Source organism: Protopterus annectens, chromosome 4.part0, assembly GCF_019279795.1.
Source record: "Protopterus annectens isolate FY-2018-M chromosome 4.part0, PAN1.0, whole genome shotgun sequence".
Taxonomy (NCBI): domain Eukaryota; kingdom Metazoa; phylum Chordata; order Ceratodontiformes; family Protopteridae; genus Protopterus; species Protopterus annectens.
Genome location: NC_056733.1, coordinates 47,868,188 through 47,890,902, shown reverse-complemented (window position 1 = coordinate 47,890,902; position 22,715 = coordinate 47,868,188). Strand labels below are relative to the sequence as shown.

General features: G+C 43.4%; 1 protein-coding gene across 1 annotated transcript in view; it reads left to right on the top strand.

Annotated features, from left to right (window-relative positions):
* Positions 1-22,715, top strand: part of RNF213 (ring finger protein 213) — a gene marked incomplete in the record, with an annotated part of 2,890,576 nt that overhangs the window by 649,110 nt on the left and 2,218,751 nt on the right.

Genomic DNA, 22,715 nt, shown 5'->3' with positions numbered 1-22,715 from the left:
GCTGTGCCCTGAATCAGTTTCTCATGATGTGCAAAAATGTATGTATGCATATATGTGTGTTGTCATACATGTATATATGTGTGTGCAGCAGTAAATTGCACTGATGTTGTATTAGTTTTGTACATGCCTCAAAGAAAGTTATTTGAATTATTCTCATTCAAAATAACACCCTGCCCACTATCCTTTACTGCATTATCTCACTACCAATTAACCCACTGCAGTGAGGTTAAAGATGCATTATCCTACAAAAGTAATTTCATCAAGGACTGCACACTCCACATTTTAGAGCCTTTATGCACGCTTACCCCATCACTGAGTGTACTGCCTACAAGGCATCACCAACTTAGAGAAAAAAAGTATTAACTGTAAATATGTTTGTTTCCACTTTCTCCATGTTTATGCAACCTCAGAGATAGCATATGTAGACATCAGGGTGTGGGGGTAGACTCTCAATACTTAAGCACCCCTGCAAAAATTCTTTGAAACTATTCATTTTATCTTCCCCTTTGTGCCTTTTAAATTGAGTGCAAGTTTATATGAGTAGCATATTGTGCTGCTAAAAAATCAAGAGTTTCATTACTCTGTCATATTAGAGTTCCTTCCCCTACAGGTCTGATGGTTGTAGCCAAAGGTTATGATGCTGAATGCGATACAGGTGAAGTGCAGTGGTAGTGGTTGTGGGCAGCACACTGCTATTTTTCTGAAATCCATTGCAGTGTACTAGTCTAACCCCAGTGTTCCGAGATGTCCACACTTGGATTAAGCAGTGGTTAGTATGCTTGGTAATTTAAAGAAGAAAGGCACACACTGGTGTTGTGCAGTATACTCCTTCGGTCAAATATGAGATGTCCTGGTTGAACTTTGCTTAATGTTGAGTTATAATTATGCTCCCTATGTTACTCTAATGGCAAGCTCCCTCCTCTCACTTCTGTGTTATTCAGCCATATTGTAAACAATGTTGCTGTGTACTTTAAGGCCTAATAATTATTCCCACCCCCAACTGCTGAGCACATGTGCCTTACAAACATGCAGTATGCAAAGTTCTTATGGGCCCTGTTTCATTATATTGACCCTGTTTGAGCATGTTGTGCACTGTTGTTTCTTAGGGTGCATAGCACTTCCATGCTGTGCACTTAGTTTACTGACTGTTACCATGTAGCTGCTGCACTATTCTGTTATGGAGTACAGAGTGCTTTCATACTGTGTGTTATCCTACCTTACAGGACTACAGACTCTCCCAGGCAGCTTGGATACGCTTCTTTTGGTTGGTGCAGAGTACTTTTATGCTTTGTGTCTCACCTCACTGTATACTGAACACTCTTAAGAACTTTTGCATAATTGTGCAGCGTGGTGCATACTACTTCTAAGCTAATTCCTATGTTACAGTATTCAGACCATCACGAAACATTTTATGATTTGTGCTGCTGCAGGATAGTGTTGTCATACTGACAATAGACAGGCCCTTACACGTGCTTTGTTCACATATTTTGTTGCAAGTGACAGTGATGTCATGCTTTGCACTCTGCCTTTGTAGATTGCTTGCTGTGGTCTTGAGATGAGTGGTACCAGTATAGGTATGCTCTATGCCATTCCTTACACTTTTCACTTAACTTTTTGGCCACAGAAGTGCATGTCTTCCTTTCTGGGTCGCCATCATATCTGTGTTATACTTGTCACTGAAGGTGAAATGGTACAGCAGTTTTTTTCCTTACCCTTTTTCTCTGACAAAGGCCAGTGCTAGTGTCATGGCAGCATATAGGTACTACATTGGTACTAATGATCATCTTTGGAGTCAATGAGTGCTACATTAATCCTAATATTTTGGTTTACACTCCTTAATTTGTATTCTTTCCTACCCACAGTTTTCATCTGCTTTACCTAATGTTGGTCTCCTGTCAGCACCGTATACAGCCTTGGTTGGTGCATGAGAAACTTGTGCTGGGAGTAGTGTTTAGTTTGGTTCTCCTCGTTCTCAGTGCTTCATATTTCAAATTAGTGCTGCAGTAATTTCATTTCTGTAGTTTCTGGTGTTTGACTGTTTTTCTTCCAAGATCTTCAGTCAGAAACAAATTAAAGATTATGTTGTGATTGTGGCTAATGTTTGTCCATCTCAGTATCACAAGTTTTTCTCAATGATTCTTCCATTGAAATGATTCTAGAAAATATGAATATGGAGTTATTTTTAGACTCCCTGAAATTCTGTTTACCAGCTTTTCTGCTATTAGAAGAGTTTAACAGCACGTTCTTCATTATTTGCATGGTATCCTTTATCACATCTGATCGAGAGACCCCCATTATTGGATGATCTTAGCACTTCAAGTTGTTCCCTTAAAGTTAGCCCACTGTAGTCTCATCCTGTCTTGTTTCAGTTTTCCTTTGACTAGGGATGTACATTAGTACTTTTACTACACCTATATCTGTTTATGGATGGTAAACAGAAACTTAAGCTTTTTTGGGCATCTGCAAAGGTTCAGGAGGGTAATAAGAAGTCATCGTTTCACTCCTTGCCCTGCCTCATCCAGCAAAGATGAAAATGTTTATAAGATGTCAATGCAGCCTCCTTCCTCTCAGCATTTGGATGAGGTGAATCCCTCCTTTGTGTTTTACTGTGCTAAGATCTTTTCTCTCCTCAGAGACATACTGGATGATGGCTTCCACATTCAAAGTGCACTGCACCACCGATTTACTGCACTTTGTGTATATTTTAAAAGCAAATGTTAATTGCTGAGAGTCGCAAGCTTCAGTAGCAGAAAAGGCTGACAGGATGTGCAAATCTCTTTTTATAGTACCGATAAAATGTATATAATTCTGATAAGGTAGATAACTGCTGTCTGTTTATCACCATTATATTGAATGGAAAAGCTGCCTCTCTTGCATATTTACATTTTTGTTCAGAATTATAATTTATTTAAAAAAAAAAGAATTCTAGGTTACTAGATAAATATGCTGTAAATGGTTTACATGTATCTAGTACCTTAGCAGTTGAGTATTCAGCTGTTTAGCACACATGATTTTTTATCAGAGTTCTGTTTAAGAGCACTTTCAGAAAAAACTGTGGTGTATTCAAAGCAGTGGTATGGCTGTTAATCTACAGTGGACAGGGCAGAAATTCACACACTAAAACAGACATATGATGCTGAACATACTTCATCTAGAGCTACCACAGGGTAAAATTGGGAGAATACTAGAATGATCTACAATAGAGTATCATAGTGATAATGTTAGATCTTAATTTTTTTAATGCTCCAGAGAGACAGTTCTTGATTTGTCATTCAACAAATGACACCAATGTTCATTTAGAAAATTAAATTAAACAAGGTCATTGTTTACTGAAGTAAGTGAATGTTCTTTGTTTCATTGCTGCATTCCTGACTTATGGAATTTCCTGCCATGAAAGTCTTTGGCTGGCCCGACTACAAGAGAAAAATCTCCATCCTCCTACAGCCAGCATATGCCCTGACTGATATAAGTACGCTCAGGTATAAGGGGAGTTGGCCAACATCATATCAGTTCTTTCTTGCCTTCAGAGCCTGAAGCAGAGATTCAGTCAGTGCATCAGTTGGTCCACACCAGACAGAAGACTTCAGAAAGCTAAGTACCCCAGTGGAGGAACCCTTTCTGTGGTTTTTGACTTGTCAGAGAAAACCAATTATTGTCTCTCTTGCGGTAAGATTCCACAGTGAGACTTCCATTATTTTTGTGCAACTTGCTTGGGCCCAGATCATGATGTTCCCAACTGTCGTTTCTATACCTGATTCAATTCTAGAACTATTAGACGTAGGGCTGAGATTTTATGTAGGCACCTCAGTGAAGAGTCAGGTATACTGCTTGTTATGACATCCACCAGTCGATGCAAAGCTGATTTACCTAAGCATAAGCTGTAGAATGAAAAACACCCCAGGCTTAGGGGCACGGACGATGTCTGCTCGCCATCCCTCAGTTCTCCCATGCATATTTGTCGCTGAAGAAGATAAGGCACTTTTGCAGCCCCCTTCCGTGACTGAGGGGATGGAGTAGGCCTCTATTGAGACCGATTCAAGTACAGTATATTGTCAGGTCCCTCAACATCTGCTCAGGCTTTAGGACTAAGTTCGTCAGTCGGGTCAAAGACCCCTGCGCAGGTCTCTGTTTCCAACAACCGCAGCACAGATGACATTGCATGGCACCAGACCTTGACACTGACTATTCCTCTGATGGAAACTGGCATCTGTGCTTTGGACATTGCCAGGCCTAAACAGAGAGCTACGTCTAGGAAAGTCGCTTCCTTTTGGCCTCAGCCAAGGATTTGTGGTTCCCACTTACAGGTTTATCAGCAGGACCTTGTGAGATTTGCAGAGGACCTTATTTCGATTGTTAGAGGCAGGCAACCCCTTCTGATTCCTCCCCAGGAAAAATAAAGAGATCATTCCCAGAAATCCTTTCTGATCCCTGTGAGTCGGATGAAGATTCTGACTGGGCGGGTTTTGTTTTTGAAGACCTCTCCATGGCATCCTTTGAAGGCTCAGACTCTGAGGAGAATCTGGCTTCTGCTTTTCCTCCTGAGGATTTATCTTTTGAGTTAACGCTGCACACAATGAGAGAACATTTCCAGTGGGAAGCCCAGGATTATCCTCAGTCCAAGAAAAGGATAAGGGAATTTCTCAACCTCCCACAACATAAATCCCTTACTATCCCTCCTGTTTTTGAGGTTGTGGATGATGTCTTTCAGGACTCTTCCTTGAATGCAGACTGCCTCCCTCCTCTCTTTAGAAAACCTGACAGATTTATAAGGTTTTGGATTCTTGTAAGCATCTCTTTAAGAATCCTGCAGCTGACCTAAAGCCCCCCCCCCACAGTTCCAAAGGAGCCAGAGCTTGCTCCTCCAGAAATCCTTTGCCCACTGATAGAGATAAGGTCCCTAGATAGATTTGACAAATATGTTTATACTTGTGCTACCTTATCTATGAGGGCATTAAACTGTCGGTTCTACTTGACAAAATACCAGGAGACTTTTCTGGATCAAGTGAGACAGAAGCTTATGACTTTAGAGACTAAAGGGCTCTCTAAGGAGGTACTGAACCTTTGCAATTCCAGGGCTGAAGCTACATGCTCTGTAATTAGGAGACAGGCATGGCTGAGGGAGCAGTCCCCTCCCCGAGCGCTCCAAATCAAGCCTCTTGGATGCTCCCTTGGACAAGGAATTTCTCTTTGGCCCCAAAGCAGAAGCTGTGCTCAAAAAATGGAAGGCAAGGCCAAGTCTATGTAGACTGTTAAAGATTTCTTGCAGGTGCAGCCCCCTTGTTTCAGTACTATCCTTATAAGCATTGGTCCTTTCTCTCCCAGTCTAAGGCTAGGCAAAGAAAGACACCTAGGGAGAGGAACCAGTGGCAGCACCAAAGACCAGGCAGTGGCATTCAGAAACCTTTAGGCCAGGGAGTTCCAGAGCACAGGGCCCTGGAAGGGAACAACCATGACTCTTCCATAATAGTTCCCCCTCCCTCCCTTCCCAACTTTTCCCACACTTGGAGGAAGACTAGCATTATTCCAAGGGAATTAGTCCCTCATTACTTCAGACCAATGGATAATGACCATTATTTCAAAGGGCTACAAGCTCAAATTCAAGCATCCCTTGAAACCATCAGGCTTCCCAAAATTCCCCCAGACCAAAGGGCAGAGGCTGGTTTCCCTAATAAAGATGCTACATACCCAGGGCTCAATGGAAATGGTCCCAGAATACCAAAAAAGAAGGGGTTACTACTCCAGACATTTCCTAGTTCCCAGGCAGTAAGGCACCTTGTGGCCTATACTGCATCGGTCTACCCTCAACCAATTCTTTCAGGTCCCAAAATTCAAGAAATTGATCCTTCAAAAACTCTTGCCCAAGATTTCTCCAAAGGCCTTCATGGTTGCCCTAGAACTGAAGGATACATACCTGCATATTCCTATAGAGGAATTGCACAGAAGTTTTTTGGGCTTCAGAGCATGTACCAGGCACTATCAATTTTGTGTTCTGTCCTTTGGCTTGTCTACTTCTCCCAAGGTCTTCACAAAATGCTTAGCCCTTCTAATTGCCTTCTGCACAACAAAGGAGTTGCAGATTTACCCCTATCTGCATGATTGTTTTATCCAGGCTGCAAGCTTGGCAAAACTCAACTCAGACTTAATGGTCAAACAGAACCTCTAACCTCCCAGGAGATCACTATAAATCCTCAAAAATCCCAAGCATATCCCACAACCAGAATTGTGTTCTTAAGGGCCCTACTTTATTCTGCACTCCAGAAGGCTTTCTTGCCTTCGGACAAGGTGGCCTTCCTGATGCTGTACTTTCAGAAAATAATGGTCAGGGGCTTTCTCACAGGCAGAGAGAGTACCTGGGAGCTGTGGGGTGCATGGCCTCTTGCAATCCTCATGATTCCCCTGGCCAAGCTACACATGAGGAAACTCCAATGGTACTTCAGCAATGTGTGGTGCCAGCATGCACAACCACTCAGAAAAGATCAAACTGATACCTTGCCTCGAGGAGGAATTTGCATGGAGGCCCATGGCTTGCTCCCTCATACTGGGTCTCCCCTTCATATTCCCCTTCCAGGAGCAAACACTGACCACAGACGCCTCAGGGGTAGCCTGGGGAGCATACTTCAACCACTTCTAGATGCAGGAGAGGTGGAACCGCAGACTCAGAGACAAGCACATAAACTCAAAGGAACTTCTGCCAGTCCAAAAAGGTCTACTAGTCTTCAGAGAGAAATGGAAACCAGGTGTGCTACTGGTGAAAACAGACAATAACACAGTCATGTGGTACATAAACAAGCAGGAAGGAACTCACTCCTACTCTTTCTGTCATCTAGCATTGGATGTTTGGGAAACAACACACTCCATGGGGTTACACTTTTTGGCACAACACCTATCAGGGGTGTGCACAACCAACTAGCAGATCACCTCAGCAGAAGTCTGTCAGACTGCAAGTGGCAACTGCATCAGGAAACCTTTCTCAGCATAGCCAAAAAGTAGACCTCTTTGCCACCAGGGAAAATACTCCATTGAAAAGGTATTGATCCAGGGACAAAACAAATTCAGCCTGGAAGACATAAGCCCTTCTCATTGCCATAGACAAGCCTCTTCATCTTTGCCTTCCCCTATCTTGAAGAACACCATGTGGAGCAGACGGATTGGAGGGAAGGCAAAGATGAAGAGGCTTGTCCATAAGCCCTTCTCATTGCCATGGACAAGCCTCTTCATCTTTGCCTTCCCTCCAATCCGTCTGCTCCACATGGTGTTCTTCAAGATAGGGGAAGAAGGGCCAAGGGTGACACTTGTAGCCCCAGACTGACCCAGGCAACACTGGTACCCTCTGCTGCTCAGCTTAACCAACACAAAACCATGGCAGCTGCCACAGAGATTAGATCTTCTGATGCAGAACAAGGGTAACGTGCACCTCAACCTGCAGACCCTCAGATTATCAGCATGGAGGATACCTTAACATCTTGGATGGATCCGGTCTTGGACAAACCGCTTCAGGGCATCCTTAGTGAGGCCAGAAGGCATAGCACCAGGAAATCCTGTTAGGCTAAATGGAAGAGATTCGTCCTTTGATGTGGGCAACATGTTCAGAATCCCAATCTAGCCAAGATCACAATCATCCTGTCCTATCTGGCAAGCCTTTTTGACATAAGCTTGTCTTACTCCATAAAAAATCATGCCTCTGCTATCTCAGTCCACCCTGCCTAGCCCACTGTCTTTTCTCATCCTCTTATGAAAGACTTTTTTTTGGGGGGCGGGGGGGTGAGCCACATTAGCCCACCCAGAAGGCCTCCAGCCCCATCCTGGTTTCTTAATTTTGTTCTGGAAAAACTTATTTTTCCACCATTTGAACCAGCTGTCTCTACTGACTTAAAATTCTTGCCATGTAAGACTGCCTTCTTGTTGGCCATCACTTCTGCTAGAAGGGTTTCTGAACTGCAGGCAGTTGTGGCAGTGGAACCTTTCCTCATCTTCCATGCAGGCCGAGTCTCTCTCAAGACTAACTCTTCTTTTATGCCCAAGGTGGTGATAGACACCTACTTAAATCAAGCCATACATTTGCCTTCTTTCTTCCTTGAACTACAAAACATAGGGGAAAGAATTCTTAATTCCTTGGATATGCATAGACAGCTGTGTTATTTTCTTGACGGAACAAAAACTTTGAGAAAATCAGACCAGCTGTTTATGGCATTTGCCACCAGTTCTGAAGGGAAGCCAGTTTCCAAACAGACATTTCTAAATGGATCTCTTACTGTGTCTCCTCCTTTTACAGCCATCATGGTAAGATACCACCTGATGTCAGGATACATTCTGCTAGTACATCTGCTGCCTGTACTGCCTTCCTAAAAAGGTTACCCACCAAGGACATCATGGAGGCTTCTACCTGGTCTTCAGAGCATACCTTCACCAGACATTAACACTTATCAGACTTCTACAAGTCCAGAGCATGATTTGCCACTACCATCCTGCAAGGCATCCTTTCCTCACTTTAATCCACCTTTCCCCCTCCTCATTTTTGGGAATCATCCCACAGGTCAGGACTGCAACAATGAAATATGAAGATCATAGTTACACTATTCTTTCCCTCCCTCCTTCCCCCTAGTCTACAGAGGAGGCTTGAACAAGCTACTTCTTTAGTCAAGGAGTCCCTCCTCTCACCTGTTTCCTTGCTTAGATTCTCTGTCAAAGACCCTTGACTTTGACTTCCATCTAGGAGGACTCCTACCTTCAGGGGGCGAGAAAAAAACTTGAGATCATGACGTCAGCTGACTCCCCATATACCCAAGTGTACTAATGTCAGTCAAGGCATCAGCCAGCTTTTGGGGGCAGGAGTTTTTCTGTGGTGGTCGGGCCTGCCAGGGGCTTCCACACCAGGAAATCCCACAAGTCAGGATTGCAACAGTAAATGCACTCGAACATCTACATTTACGGAAAGTGTACACAAGTGTACTTTCTTGCTAGTCCTAGTATTTTAGAAGACTTAGAACATCAAAAGGAATTCTATAGGAAAGGCTCACATTCTCAACAGTTTCATCATCAAAAGCAATGTATAGCAAAATAAGCCAGTTACAGTTCTATCTTTCATGCTGATGTTATATCAGCTGGTTCTTTCCAATCAGTCCATCCTACTGTCAGTCTTTTATGATAGATATTGTGTGCATTTGCTTGACATAGGCAAGTCACTTAAGATAGGGGAAATGAATTCAGTAGGATGGAGAATATAATTTGTCTAATTCATGAAAGGTAAAGGAGTCCTTCAAGTCAATAAATATACTGTATTTCTTTTTACAATGAAAGTATAGTAAGCCTCTAGAGGGCACACAACCTAGACTAGCAGCAGCATTTGCAGCTTGTTTCAGAAATGATTTTGTGCCATATATTTAGAAGTTGTTGCATGATATGTAGTGTATGCCTTCAAAGTTGCTTTATATTTAGCAGAAAAGGGAAAATACAGTTGAAGATCTTCAGTGTCATTGCTCCCTCTTGTACCTTTCTTTATTCCACTAGGCTATGATTTTCAGAATTCTTTCTGCATGGCAACTAAATAAATAAAATTTAAAAAATTACCGTAGGTAAAGGGGTTGTTTTGCAGACCGTTTGCAAGGCTGTACAATAGAATTAGTTCAGAAGCCCCAAGATCAACTTGCTGTACAGACACCCTTCATCCCGTCCAACATTCTTTGGAATTGATAGTTGAGAACTACTAATAAAAGTCTAAATGTACTTTCAAATGAGAACTCAAAATGTTTACTTAAGATTATTTCGTTAGTCAAAAATTACAAAAATCTCTTGACAAGATTTTGTCTTATAAAAGCTGACAAGGTTCTTAAATGAAGAATTATTCTGTAAAGTAAATCTGGAGACCACTTCTTAAATGTGTGCCCATTAGCTGTAATGATTCTTATCCTTAGGTTCATAAATATCCTGTAGTGTACATTTGCAGAAACCTTATTCATAGGAATCACTTCACTTCCACCATCCCAAGTCCAGTAACAAGCAGCAGATTATTTTGTTCATGCAGAGAGACCCCAGTGTGGGGCAACTAATCTCACAAGGAGCATCTCTTCTTATTAGGCTGAAGGAGATGAAAACAGTGGAGGGGGACCTGTCAGCTTTCCAGGACAATTTTCTTCCATTACACTTTTAGATCATTGTAGACAATACTGCATTAGTGTGCTATGTGAACAAGGAAGAATGCTATCTTTCTGGATGTGCAAATAGGCAGTCGGGATGCAATGGTGGGCCTTGCAACACAGCATTCTGCTGTTGCCAAATCATATTTCAGGTTTACAAATCTTGTTAGCAGATTCTTTAAGCAGGAAAATAATCTGAGCTCATAAATGAAAGCTGTATTCATTGAAACCTAAGTGCATTACATAGATGTAGGGTCAGCCAGAATGGCTGTGTTTATTGCACACCATAGCAATAGTAATGTATTTGATTATTTCCTCATCCCTCAAGGCATTTTGGAGGGCAGATGCTTCCTTCTTCCTATGGTCTTGGAGCTTAATGTATGCTTTTTTCCTTCTTTCTCCTGTAATTCAGAAGATGCTATTCACAAACAGGACAAAACCGAATTAATTTTGATAGCATCTTGTTCTGTATACAGTAACCATTGGGTCCGGATGAAGAGAGAATTCACCAAGCAAAGGAGAGTAGTATTGCTGCAATTGAATTCATCCACAAGTCTTTGTGAGTACCTTCATGAAGTGGACCCTATTTTTCACAAAATCTCACCAAGACAACACTGATGTATAGACTGTATTTATGTAGCATATATCTTGGGCAGAAGTAGGTCAAACATTTTAAAAAATAGCTGGGTGCACAAGACCCAGGATAAAAAAGTGCCCAATCCTGGTAGGCACAGTGGTGCCAAGACTGGAAAAAAATGACCATGTAGAATCCTCAAAATACGGAAACATTCCTACAATGGGGCCAGGCCAGGTCCAGGGGGAGGATGGCCCCTCTGTTGTAGAAGGAAGTAGTAGTCCACAAAAATGACAAATTGAAAGGCCAAAGAAGAGCCATAAAGATGATAGTGGACTGTTAAGTATAAGAAATAAATTGTGTACTGTTACTATTGTACAAGAAGCCCAGAATTTCCAGACACAAGATATACAAAAGGAGTGAGAGAAATTAGAGGAAAGAAAAATACTTGCACAAGAAAAATTGTAAAAAACTTCAAATGCAAGTTTGTGTTCATTAATACAACAGATTTGTGATTGGAAAAAGAAGCAACCGAGGAGGTGGAAAAATATAAAGAACAAATTCTAGTGAGTTTTGAAAGGTATAAAAAAAGAAATATGGACATGGGAAAGACAGAGATCTGATATGGTGCAATATTTATGCAAAGGAGAGAGCCAAATTAATGAATACAAAAAAGCAGCCCCAAAGATATTTGAAGAGGAATAGGAAAAGACATCCAGATACTGAAAATTTCACAATACAAAAAATAAGATCACAAAGAGGAATGTAGAACAGATTAGTGAAGTAGAACTTAAAAAAAAATAGAAACTGAAGTTATGGAATACCAGTGAAGTGCAGAATTTTTTGTAGAGAATCTAACACAGGTTATATCACAGAAAGATGGAACAATGAGTTTCCCAAGTGAGGAGGAGCAGGAGACATCTGAAAAAGAAGCACGGACTTGGGAAGAAAGAGATTTAATATGCAATATTTATGCAAAGGAGAAAGAAAGAAAGAGCAGCACCAAAGACATTTGAAGAGAAATACAGGCAAAGACATCCAGATATGGAAAATTTTACAATACAAAAAAGTAAGAAAACAAAGAGGGAAAGTAGAAGGGGGTCAGTAATGGAGAAGTTGAAGTAGAAAGTAAGGTTATGGATTACTTGTGAAGGGAAGTATTTGGTGTAGAAAATCTAACTCTGATAACACCACAGCAGAATGCTGGATCCCCAAATTAAGGAGAAACCAGTGGAGTGGGAAACATCTGATCAGTTGCCATTTGAAGATAATTTGGAGCTTTCTGTAGGAAACCAGTACAAAAATCATTTGGAGTTGCACAGTGGGGAAAGGAAAAGGAAACAGTGGCAACTCTGACACAGTCAGTGTTGTGGAGTGATAGGCCATTGAGTTCCCATATGAAAGAACAACAGATGAAACTGAAGAGAATATGGCACAGGAAGATGCTCTGAAACTTTATGTAGAATGTCTACAGGAAATGGAGAACAAATAATGTAGTCTCAGGTTAGAAGAAAACTATCTATGAGAAGAGCTGCTTGGTTTATTAGAGATGGGTAGACATATTAAAATCAATGAAATAAATAGACTACAGAAGTCAATAAAATCCAAAAAGTTAGAAGTTTGATTAAACAAATTAATATGGTACTCAGGACTGTTCATAGAAACTTATGTGATGTAACAGAAGTAAATAGGATATATCACTGTACAGCTAAATTAGTAACAGATGGTCTTACCTCAACCACAACAACATAGAGCGGTAAGGGAAAGGAACGGGAGAAATCAAATGCCATCATGGAAGTATCAGAAAAAGAAAACTAGAAGTGTCACTGTTGGAAGAGTATGGAAGAGGGAGCAGACCAACAAAATACTCGGAGAGATGTGATAAAAGCAATGAATAGTATCAGAACAAATCAGGATCTGTCTTGCACTTTCTCAAATAATAAACTAAAGATAGCACAGGCAAAAAGACTTTAGAAGATATGCAGATAAATGTAAAGGAAAAGTGCAAAGTAAGCAATTTATGGATGACCCAAATAGTTTTATAGAGAATTGGGAAACAAGGCAAAAAGAACTGAAACACCACCAAAAAGAAGAAATCGATACATTTTGGAGAAATACATATGAAGAGCCTGTGGAACATAAAGATGCTGAATGGATAGAAGTCTAAGAAAAAATAAGAAGTTTAACTATTTTTTCAGTAGTAGTTGTTTTCAGTTTGTACTATTGAAGCATTTTTCTAAAATTGTTGGTTGTTATTTATAGTTGAATTAGCTGTATTGCTGTTGTGATGTATAAAAAGAAGGGTTCTATTTTTTGTAGTGGCACAACATGTGTACTTCTAGACAAGCCTGCTAGGTTTAAAATACCTTGGCGAAACTATCTTCTTGTTACACTGACTCATACTTGTTAAAGCATTTAGCCATCTACCCTAAAAGAACATACAAATAAGCTAGACAAATTAAGAGCTATATCTGCTTCTGTTCAGAAGGATACTTCTACACAAAAAGCCTTCCCTTTGCAGATTGAGGAAAGCAGAATCTGAGATTGAAACCATTCATAAAAAATCTAAACCCATTAAGACTTCAGAAGCTCCTGCTTGTGAGGTAGCTGTGATGGGAGCTCCTCCAACTACTGTCAGGAATGATGAAGCTGTTGGCAGTCTGAAAAGAATAGCCCCCCCCCCCCTGATAGTGTTCAGGCCTTAATCTCTGAACCAGAGTTCCATACTGCCCTGTTCTGCTGCTGCATTTATTGGTCCCAGGAGGTCAATTACATTCCAGTTAAACCATTAAAAGATGTCAAAAGCATTTTCCCTGTGTAATAGCTATGGTCCTAGTTCTGCTCTCCTGTTGTCATTGAGGACACCAGAACACCTTCTTTGCTGATTTTTATGAACCCCGGCCATATTTTCTTACAGAGATGCCATCAGGCCCCAGTCTCTTCAAAGTAGTCAGGCCATCAAGCAAGTCAACATTAGTGGCTCCTTCAAGTCTAGATTCCTCCGCGCCTCTTAGCCTGAGGATCTGCAGTGCTGTTCAGCTCAATGCTGTCAAACTGCTGCTTTATGGTCAATGCCTTGGTCAATTTTGGCAATCCTACTCATTCATGAGCTTGATCAGCTTTCCATGGGAAGTGAGTATTCTACCTCTGGAGAGTGCTTTCCTGCAGTCAGCTCTGAGGCCACAGACTTCTGCTAGGATATCAATGGTGCATTTGACTGTGGGCTTATGTTTGTTTCTCTTAAATGTGGGGTTGGTGGTGTGCAGCTTCTCAGTTGACCTCACTGGTCTTGGGTTTGGACTGTTGCTGTGACAGTAACTTCAATACAGGCTTCCCTGCATGTGCTCTCCCCTAAATGACACAAGTGGTATCTTAGGAACATGTTGCTTCTTTTGCCATGACTATGGCATACACCTCATTATTGTCCAGGGCAGAGTTGCTGGACCACCGTGGCAGGATGTTGGTACCTTTCCTGGAAGTCAGACATCATAGATTCACAGGCTCATAGGTGTGTACTAGACTAATGACCTGTAGGGCCCTTATAAGCCTAGCCATGCAACCAAAATGTGACCTACAAAATTGATTTGCATAGGTGGTTATTTACTGACTGCTTCTGTCCATCAGATACATAAGAGTCAGACAAGGGGTGAATTTTCATTGGTTCAGTGTTGCGCTTAAATAGGGATAGGGAGGAACTCTGCTTTACATGGGTGGGGAGTCTGTTCCAGAGAATGGTAATTCTCTTAGAAACGTATGCCTCTCCAACATGTTACAAGCAAAACTTGCGTCTTTTAATCTAGTAGTTCTAATACTTGTTTTGCGGATATGGAAAAGCTTCATTAAAACAGAGTCCAGGGATGCCTTGTATGCCAGGCAAAGATCACCTTTCAGAAGTCTGTATGATGCTGAGTAATGAGATAGTGCTTTAAGGTGATCAATTTAGGGCATTGTGTTTACTCCATGTATTCTTCTTGTAAAGAACCTTTGTGAACGGTCCGGTTTCAGCATGTGCCTGGTCAGGTATATACCGAAGGGGGCATTATAGTCCATGATGGATTTAATGAGGGCTTTGTACAGTGGTGTGATGACCTAGATGCCATGTTTTTGGTTATAAGTACATCAACATAGAATTTTCTTTCTACCTTAGGCACATGTTGGTCAAAGTCTAGGTTATTGCATACACGAGTTCCCAGATCCCTGACTAGTGATTCGACTTACAAGGATGTTTTATTGGTAATGTAGTTACTCAGGGTGGTAGACTTCCTAAGAGGTACTGTATCACATTTCTTTGTATTCAGTTTTAAGCCATGATTTTGGTACCAAGCGTTTGTATTAGACATTTCTAAAGGGTATTCTCATCTTGGGGGGGCTGTCAGTTTTTAATTGTCTGCGAACTTGGTTAGCTAAAGGCCTTTGACATTGGGTTTGACATCAGAGAAGTGGATGCCAAAGAGGAGTTAGGCCCAGCACAGAGCCCTGAAGGGACTCCACTGACGACTGGCCTCTTTGTGAAGGTGATCTCACTGATTGTAACTTCCTGGCTTCTATCAGTGAGCCAGCTAGCCATCCAGTGTGTTCTAAAGGGGTTTATACATAGTTCCATAAGTTTGTTGACAATGCCTGAGAGGGGTATTGTATCATGCTTTAGCCAAGTCTATTTAAGCAGTGTGCACCGTTTTCTCCTCATCCATTGCCTCGGTGACCTTTTCAAGAGAAGTCCACCTGATTGAGTAAGCATCACTTTCCTTTGACAAAACCAAACTGGGATGGATGCAGTGTCTGGAAGTCTCCTGTGCCCTAGTGATCATTTCCATTATATTTTATTCCATGGCTTTGCAAATGAGACAAGTCATACTAATGGATCTGTAGTTTCCAAGATCTGTTGAATGTTCTCCCTTATGTTGGTTGATTACAGTCACAGTCTTCCATTCACATGGCACAAAGCCTGTTTTAAGACTATAGTTAAATTATGACTCCAGGGGTCCTGATAAATCATATTTCAGACTATTTGGGAGACATCTTGGAATATTATTAGGGCCTATTGAGGCCATGTTCTTGGGTTTAGTGAGTGCAGCCAGTAAATGCTCCGTAGTTATAGTTGGAGGGGTTAAATTTTAGGGTATTTTAAAGGGGATGCTTGGGGGTGTGAGGAGGGTAAAGTCGGAATGGAATTTGTTTGCTAAAAGGTTCACTGTATTGCCTGGTTTAGCAATTAGGACATCATTAACCACCAGTTCAGCACATAACTGTGTGCTGCCCTTGAGGTTTCTGACATAGTTGTAGAAGCTCTTACGGTATTCTTTCACATGGGAGACCATCTTAACTTCAGATTTGGCTTTGCTTGACCTAATTAGTCCTATTAGTTACCTATTTACTTTGATGAGTTTCTGTCTTCATGGGAATGACACTTCCAGATTTTTGCCTTAATTTTTTTCCCTTTTTTTTGTCTATCTTGTTTAATTTACAATGCCACTTGGGTGATTTATTTATAGGGCTAGTCCTGGGCTTGCTTCTGGTAGGTACAATCAGCCTCTATGCAGCCATTGACATTGTTCTACAGAGCTTCAGAGAACAATTCAGCATAGGCTGCTGGGTTTGAAGTGGCACTGAATTTTGACAATCCATCACTTAATAAAAAGTAATTTGTCTTAGAATAGTTCCTAACCTTTACAGGTTTTAATGGGATTATGGAGTTGATTTTGATTTCAAAGGAGACACTTTATGGTCAGACTTTACTAGGGAGGATGAGACATGGGGGGGGGGGGGCAGCGTTCACCCAAATTTATAAGCAAGAGGTCCAATATGTTGGAGCCTCTAATGGGTGTATTCACTGTTTGATCGAGGGCGTTTGCATTTAAGAAGTCCATGAATTTCTCTACCCATTGATTTGAGGCCATGTAGGATTGCCAGTCTATAGAAAGGTAATTAAAGTCTCAGATGAGTAGGTTGTTTGGATGGTAAGCGTCTCCATTAGGTCCAAGTTTGCATTGTGAGCTTCTTGGGATATGGAGGGGGACCTATAGCTAGGATATGGTATGGGATTTTGTCTGTAGTGATCTGCATGTGGAGGACCTCCAGCACTTCATCCTGTTTGACCACCCTACAGGTATGCTTGTTATTGATGTAAATTGAGACACTTCCACCTTTAGTCCCTGTCTGTGCAGCTACTGGTCTAAAAGTGTAGAAGGCACTGAAACCTTGCACTGCCAGGGTACTCTCTGCAGCTTTAAAACATGTCTCTGTAACTGCACTGATGTCTGTATTCTCAAGTGTGAGAAGAGCTTGGACTAGGAATGTAGTATTTTGTTTATAACTGTGACATTGAGCAGTAACACCCTGATGTTCATTTGAGTTGATTTTGCTATGTCAGTGGGTTTGTCATTTTGGCATCGTCTAGAGGCATTATGGGGGTGGATAAAGTTTTAGCTAGTATTCAAAAGCCTGGATGGGAGATGTAGAGACTATCCTTGGCAAGTAAATGTGGTCTGTTAACCACTTCCCAAACCTTTTTGCAGAATCTGTCAGTGGATGACATATGTACGGGTGCAGTTGCAGTTTCATCATGGGCATCACTGAAGACAATCAGAAAATATTGGAAGTTGGATTCTATTTCTAGATCTGTGTCATTGTTTGGTTTCATGGTTATTTGGGGCATTATTTGATAGACGTATGCAAACATTTGAACTTGTGATTCCGTCCACAAGAAGATTGAGGTGGAACTCCCTGCACGAGATAGAAAAGCTTTGTAGATAGTTATGCAAGATCTTTGTAGGTAGTTCATCTCCATCAGCATTTCTACCCATGTCCCCCTCCTGATACCTGACTGTTGCGTTTTGTAGAGATTCTTAGTAATGATTCTTTAGGGTGTGCAGACTGTTTCATGGATGTTCAGACAGAGGAGCCCTTAACAGCTGGGGATTGTAGGTAAGGGTGGGGTGGGGCTGGGAAACGTGGGTTAAGTTTTAAGTGCTGAGCTGACTAAATCTTGCAAGCTTTAGTCCTCAAAGTGACGGATATAGAACTGCCAATACAGATCTAAAATTCTTGTAATGACATAACTTTCAATTTCTTTTTGCATGGGTGTACTAGAAAATATAGATCCCAAGTAAAAGTAGATCAAGTCAGATAAGACCTATATAGGTGTTGAACTTTACTTGAATCAGACAATACATTGGATCTGAAGTAGTTTACTTCATTTGATCTGCAACCTGTGGGTCCCGGATTTGAGCCTGCAATTTCACTAGCATCTGCTCCGAGCTCTATGCTCCTCCCCTTACCAATAATACACCTCCACTACCTTCCAACCCGCAGATCTCATTCACCGTGGCCATAAGCATTGTGAATGTGAGCTCCGAGTCTATGAGTTGGGTTGTTTTGGTATTTTAGTGTTGTTTTGAGTCTAGTCTTGTCAGTGTAGGTTCCCTCTCTTCCTCCCCTCACTGGTTAGTTTAGTGTATAGTTGTCTTCCCCTCCCCCCTCAGCATTCTGTATGCTTTCTGAGAGTGTGGTAAGTGGGTGTTTTTTAGAGAAATAGTTATTGTTTCTATCTTGTGTTTTAGATTTTTCTAAAAATCTTAGTGTTGAGACATGGCTGATCCTAAGCCAGTCTTCAAGAGGTGCACTGAGTGTGGCCACAAATTGTCACCTGTTGATGGCCACAATTTTTGCGTGATGTGTTTGGGTGCAGCCCATTTGAGTACTGATTGTGCTATTTGCACGGGTTTCAACCTGCATGCAATTAAGGATAGACAGGCCAAGTTAGCCTTGAAAGGCCTTCTACCTGCTACGGAAGTGGCTGCCTCCTCTTCTGCTTTGGTGACAGCGGTTGCTTTGGCCGCCTCTTCTTACTCTCTTGTCCTTCCTTTTCCTTCCTCCCAGGCTGGGACTCAGCCTCTCACTTCTAAGCCTGTGGAAGTGGAGTGCAGAAAAGGCAGAGAAAGCACCGGTCCGAGAAGAGAGAGGTCCCTGGACCTTTCAGCTCTGTCAGGAACTCCTGCCGAAAGTCAGTCTAGGCACCGTGACTCCCCTCAGCTCCAATCTACCAGATTTTCCCTGGAGTCGGAGGAACCACAACCACCATCTAGGGCCTTGGTTCCTCCACCCTCCAGGCCGGAGTCCATGGCCTTGTCACCGTCCACCTGCAGCCTTTCTGAAGTCGACATGGATAAAATGATGCAGAGGTTCATTCGCGCACAAACCCAGATGGGAGTCTTGCCAGCCCCCTCTCTCTCTGGAGGGGGGGGGGGGTCGCTTCCTTTTTTCACTCCAATTTCTCCTTCTCCGATCTGACCTCCGGGTTCAGAGTACATGGATCCGAGGAAGGCCTTAGTCAGGGGGTCAGCGCCAACGGTATCTGTCTCCTTGATGCCGGCAGCTGCCTGGAAGCGTGTCTGATTCAACCAGTTCGGATCCAAATGGCTCTTGGAGCTGGAGCCTGGGTGTCTGATCTGAGGGAGTGGAACTTTTTCCCCCCTCGGAGCTCCGTTCCGTTCGGGCCTGGCTCCAATTCTCGCATCGGATCCTTGGAGAGCGGTTCCCTTACTAGTGGCCCAGAAAGCTTGTTCTCCCTCGGTGTTTGACATGGTAGAAAGGGTTCTCTCCACTGGATTGAGGCCCTTGACTATTTCTTTGAACTCTGCCCCAACTCCCTCTGCTTTGTGTGCAAATCCCATCATTTTACCCGAGGGACAGCCAATGCTCGAGGAGACCCAGGCAGTTCCCCTGAGGAACAAGTGGCTTGCGAGTCGTCGTCCCCCCCCCCCCCCGGAGAGCCCCACCAGAGATGTACCTCGCAAGCATATGTGCAAGAGGAGGCACTGGATTCCCCAGAGTCCCTCACCGAGGACACGTATATGGATGATGGGGAAGGTTCCCCTAGATCACCTCCCAAGGATTTCTCCTTTGGAGACATCATGGAAATCCTACGCCAGCGGGGAGTATGGTCCACCCCAAAACCTTCCTCGGATGAATCCGTGCTCCTGGAGGCCTTTGGCACGGGCCCTTCTACTTCCTGGATGTTCCCTCCCGCAGATACCCTGGTGGACTTGGTCACCTCGCGTGCTTGCAAGGAGCCGGACACCTTGGAACCAATCCCTAAACGCCCAGAAAATAATTTTGAGCCATCCCTGACAGACCAGCATGGAATAAAGGGTCCCCTGTCGACGCTATGGTGGTAAGAGCAGCCACCAAAAAGGAACTAGCCCAGGAGAGTTTCTCTGTTCATTCCCCCTGACCGAGAGTCTAGGATGATGGACCGCCTAGTGAAGCGGGGTTTATGTGTCAGCAACCTTTTCCGTCAGGGCACTGAACTATCTGGCCCACGTTACTAGATTACAGCATGACCTGGTTAAGGAACTGGCTGAGTCTCCCCCAAAGTATATGTCGCAGGAGGACAGACACACATTCTCAGTGAGGATGGCTACTTTGACAGTGGTTTCCAACAAGTCCATGCGACTCCTCCCACATGCTACTGAAGGAGCAGCTAGGGCAGCTGGGTCCGGCATGTCCATGAGGTGTAACGCCTGGCTCAGATTGTGTCAGTTCACGGAACCCTTCAAGACGTCTTTTGCGAACGCCCCTTATGACGGTTCTACCCTTTTTAGTAAGACCGTCCGAAACACCTTGGTCCAGAGTACGATCGGAAAACACTATCTGCCCTCAGAATCCGCTTCTCGAACCCTCAAAGATCCTTTTCCCAAAATCAGCAAGGGCAAAGGAAGATGTGGTTCCGGAAGTCTCAGTATTCCCAGGACACTCCGGGCTCTTCTTCCCCTAGAGTCAGAGTGGGACAGGACCGATGATGGCCCAGAGGCAGAGGGGGTCCGAGACAGGCCCGCGCAGCAACCCTGAGGAGTTGCTCGACTGCTGTACTCTGGAGGCAGTCAGGGGTCACCTGTTGTTGCACCTGACGGCATGGGAGTCCATAACATCAGACCGTTGGGTGCTTCAGATAATTTCCAGAGGATACTCAATCCTGTTTGTGGTTCTTCCCAAACCTCTCAAACACCTCCCAGATGTACCACCTGCGCAAAGGGAGGCAGCAACACTACAAATTTCCAAGCTGCTAGAGAATAGAGCCATCAAATCCGTCCCCCCAGATCAGTCTGGATCGGGCATCTACTCCAAGTTCTTTTTAGTGCCAAAGAAAATGGGTGACTTAAGGCCCATTCTGGACCTAACTACTCTGAACCTGTCAGTTGCCAAAGAAAAGCTCCGAATGGTCACCTTACAGTCCATCATGCCGTACCTGCAAGAGAGCGACTTGATATGCTCATTTGACCTCCAGGATGCTTACTATCACATAAAGATGCAGAGAAGCTCCAGGAGGTTCCTCCACTTCCGGCTAGGGGCCAATCATTACCATTCTCAAGCTCTACCCTCTGGTCTCACCACAGCCCCCAGGGTGTTCAAAGTGATGGCAGTAGTAGCAGCTCACCTGAGGCCTCAGGAGATTCAGGTCTACCCTTACCTGGATGATTGGCTCCTTACTGCTCCCACTAGGTGTCTACTTTACCAGAGATTATTTCCTAAAGCGTGCACTCCACTTAGGGATTACAATCAACGCATACAAATCTCTTCTGAATCCTGTCCAGGTGATAAACTACATAGGGGCACGGATAGACAAACTACATATAAAAATCTTCCTGACCACGGAGAGAGTTCAAAACCTAAGGATGCATGTTGCCTTCATCTACTGTTCTCACCTTCCCCTCTGCAGAATTGGTTTTGAGGGCCTAGGTTCTATGGCAGCGACCGTAATGTTTCTTCCATGTGCCTGATTACAAATGCGAGTACTACAGCGGACTATAGCGGTGCAGTGGTCCCTGTTGGATCTTCTGTTGCACCCAGTGCACCTCAATTGAGTCTGCAGGTCGTCCCTTCTTTGGTGGATGCATTCTCTGGAAATTCTGGAGGGACGACCTTTTGTTCCAGCCTCTGTCCAAGCCACAGTGACCAAGGTTGCCTCCCAACTTGGGTGGGGGGCATTGTTTGGGCAGCACAGTCCAAGGCCTGTGGTCGCCAATCAAGACCAGTTTGCATATAAACTTTCTGGAGATGAGGGCGGTCCTTTTGGCGTTGCAGGCTCTTCATGCCTTTCTTCCTCTGGGAACCATTGCAATTCAGACAACATGTTGGTGGTCTGGTATGTCAACAAGCAGGGAGGGATGAGATCTTACCCCCTTTGTCGTGAGAATATGAGAGTTTGTGAATGGGCGATCTCCACCGTTTGCTTTGACAGCAGCGCACACTCCGGGACAGTCCAACATTCTAGCAGATAGATTAAGTCTGACTATACTGATGCTTTACGAGTGGTCTCTGAATCCTTCAGTAGCGGAGCAGATCTTTCTAGAGTGGGGTCGGCCTTGCTGCGCTCTGAGCCCCCAGCCGGGGGAGTCTCCCAGAGATGCTCTAGTCCATGCTTGGCCTCCCGGTCTTCTGTATGCTTATCCTCCTGTACCCCTTATTTTGAGGTTTCTACAGAAAGCTTGCCAACTGGGGAGCAAAGTGATCCTCATTGCCCCATTTTGGCCTCGCCAGGTATGGGTTTCCTTCCTCTGCTCTCCTCTTTTGGCTCCACCTTGGATCCCATTCAGGATCTCATTTCACACCCTTCGAGGGCTCCTCATCCGAGTCTGGACAGTTTGAATCTCACAGCTTGACTGCTCCAGTTCCCTTAATTGCTAGGACTCCTGGATTGTCTTCTTCAGTCAGGTGTATTCTGGTGGCGGCTCATAAATCCTCCACCAGGAAGGTTTATCGTAGCAAATGGAAACGTTTTTGCTTTTGGACTTCTCAAAGGAGTTTAGACCCTTTCGTGGCTCCTGTTTCAGCTATTCTCGATTTTCTAGCAAATATTTTTCAACAAGGAGCTAACTCTTCTAAAATCAAGGTTCAACTAGCTGCCATCTCTCATTTTCACATGGGCGAGAATTCTGCTTCTTTAGCCTCTGTAAAGCTTTTATTAAAGGTACCTTCCTATTACGTCCTCTGGTCAAAGATCCTATTCC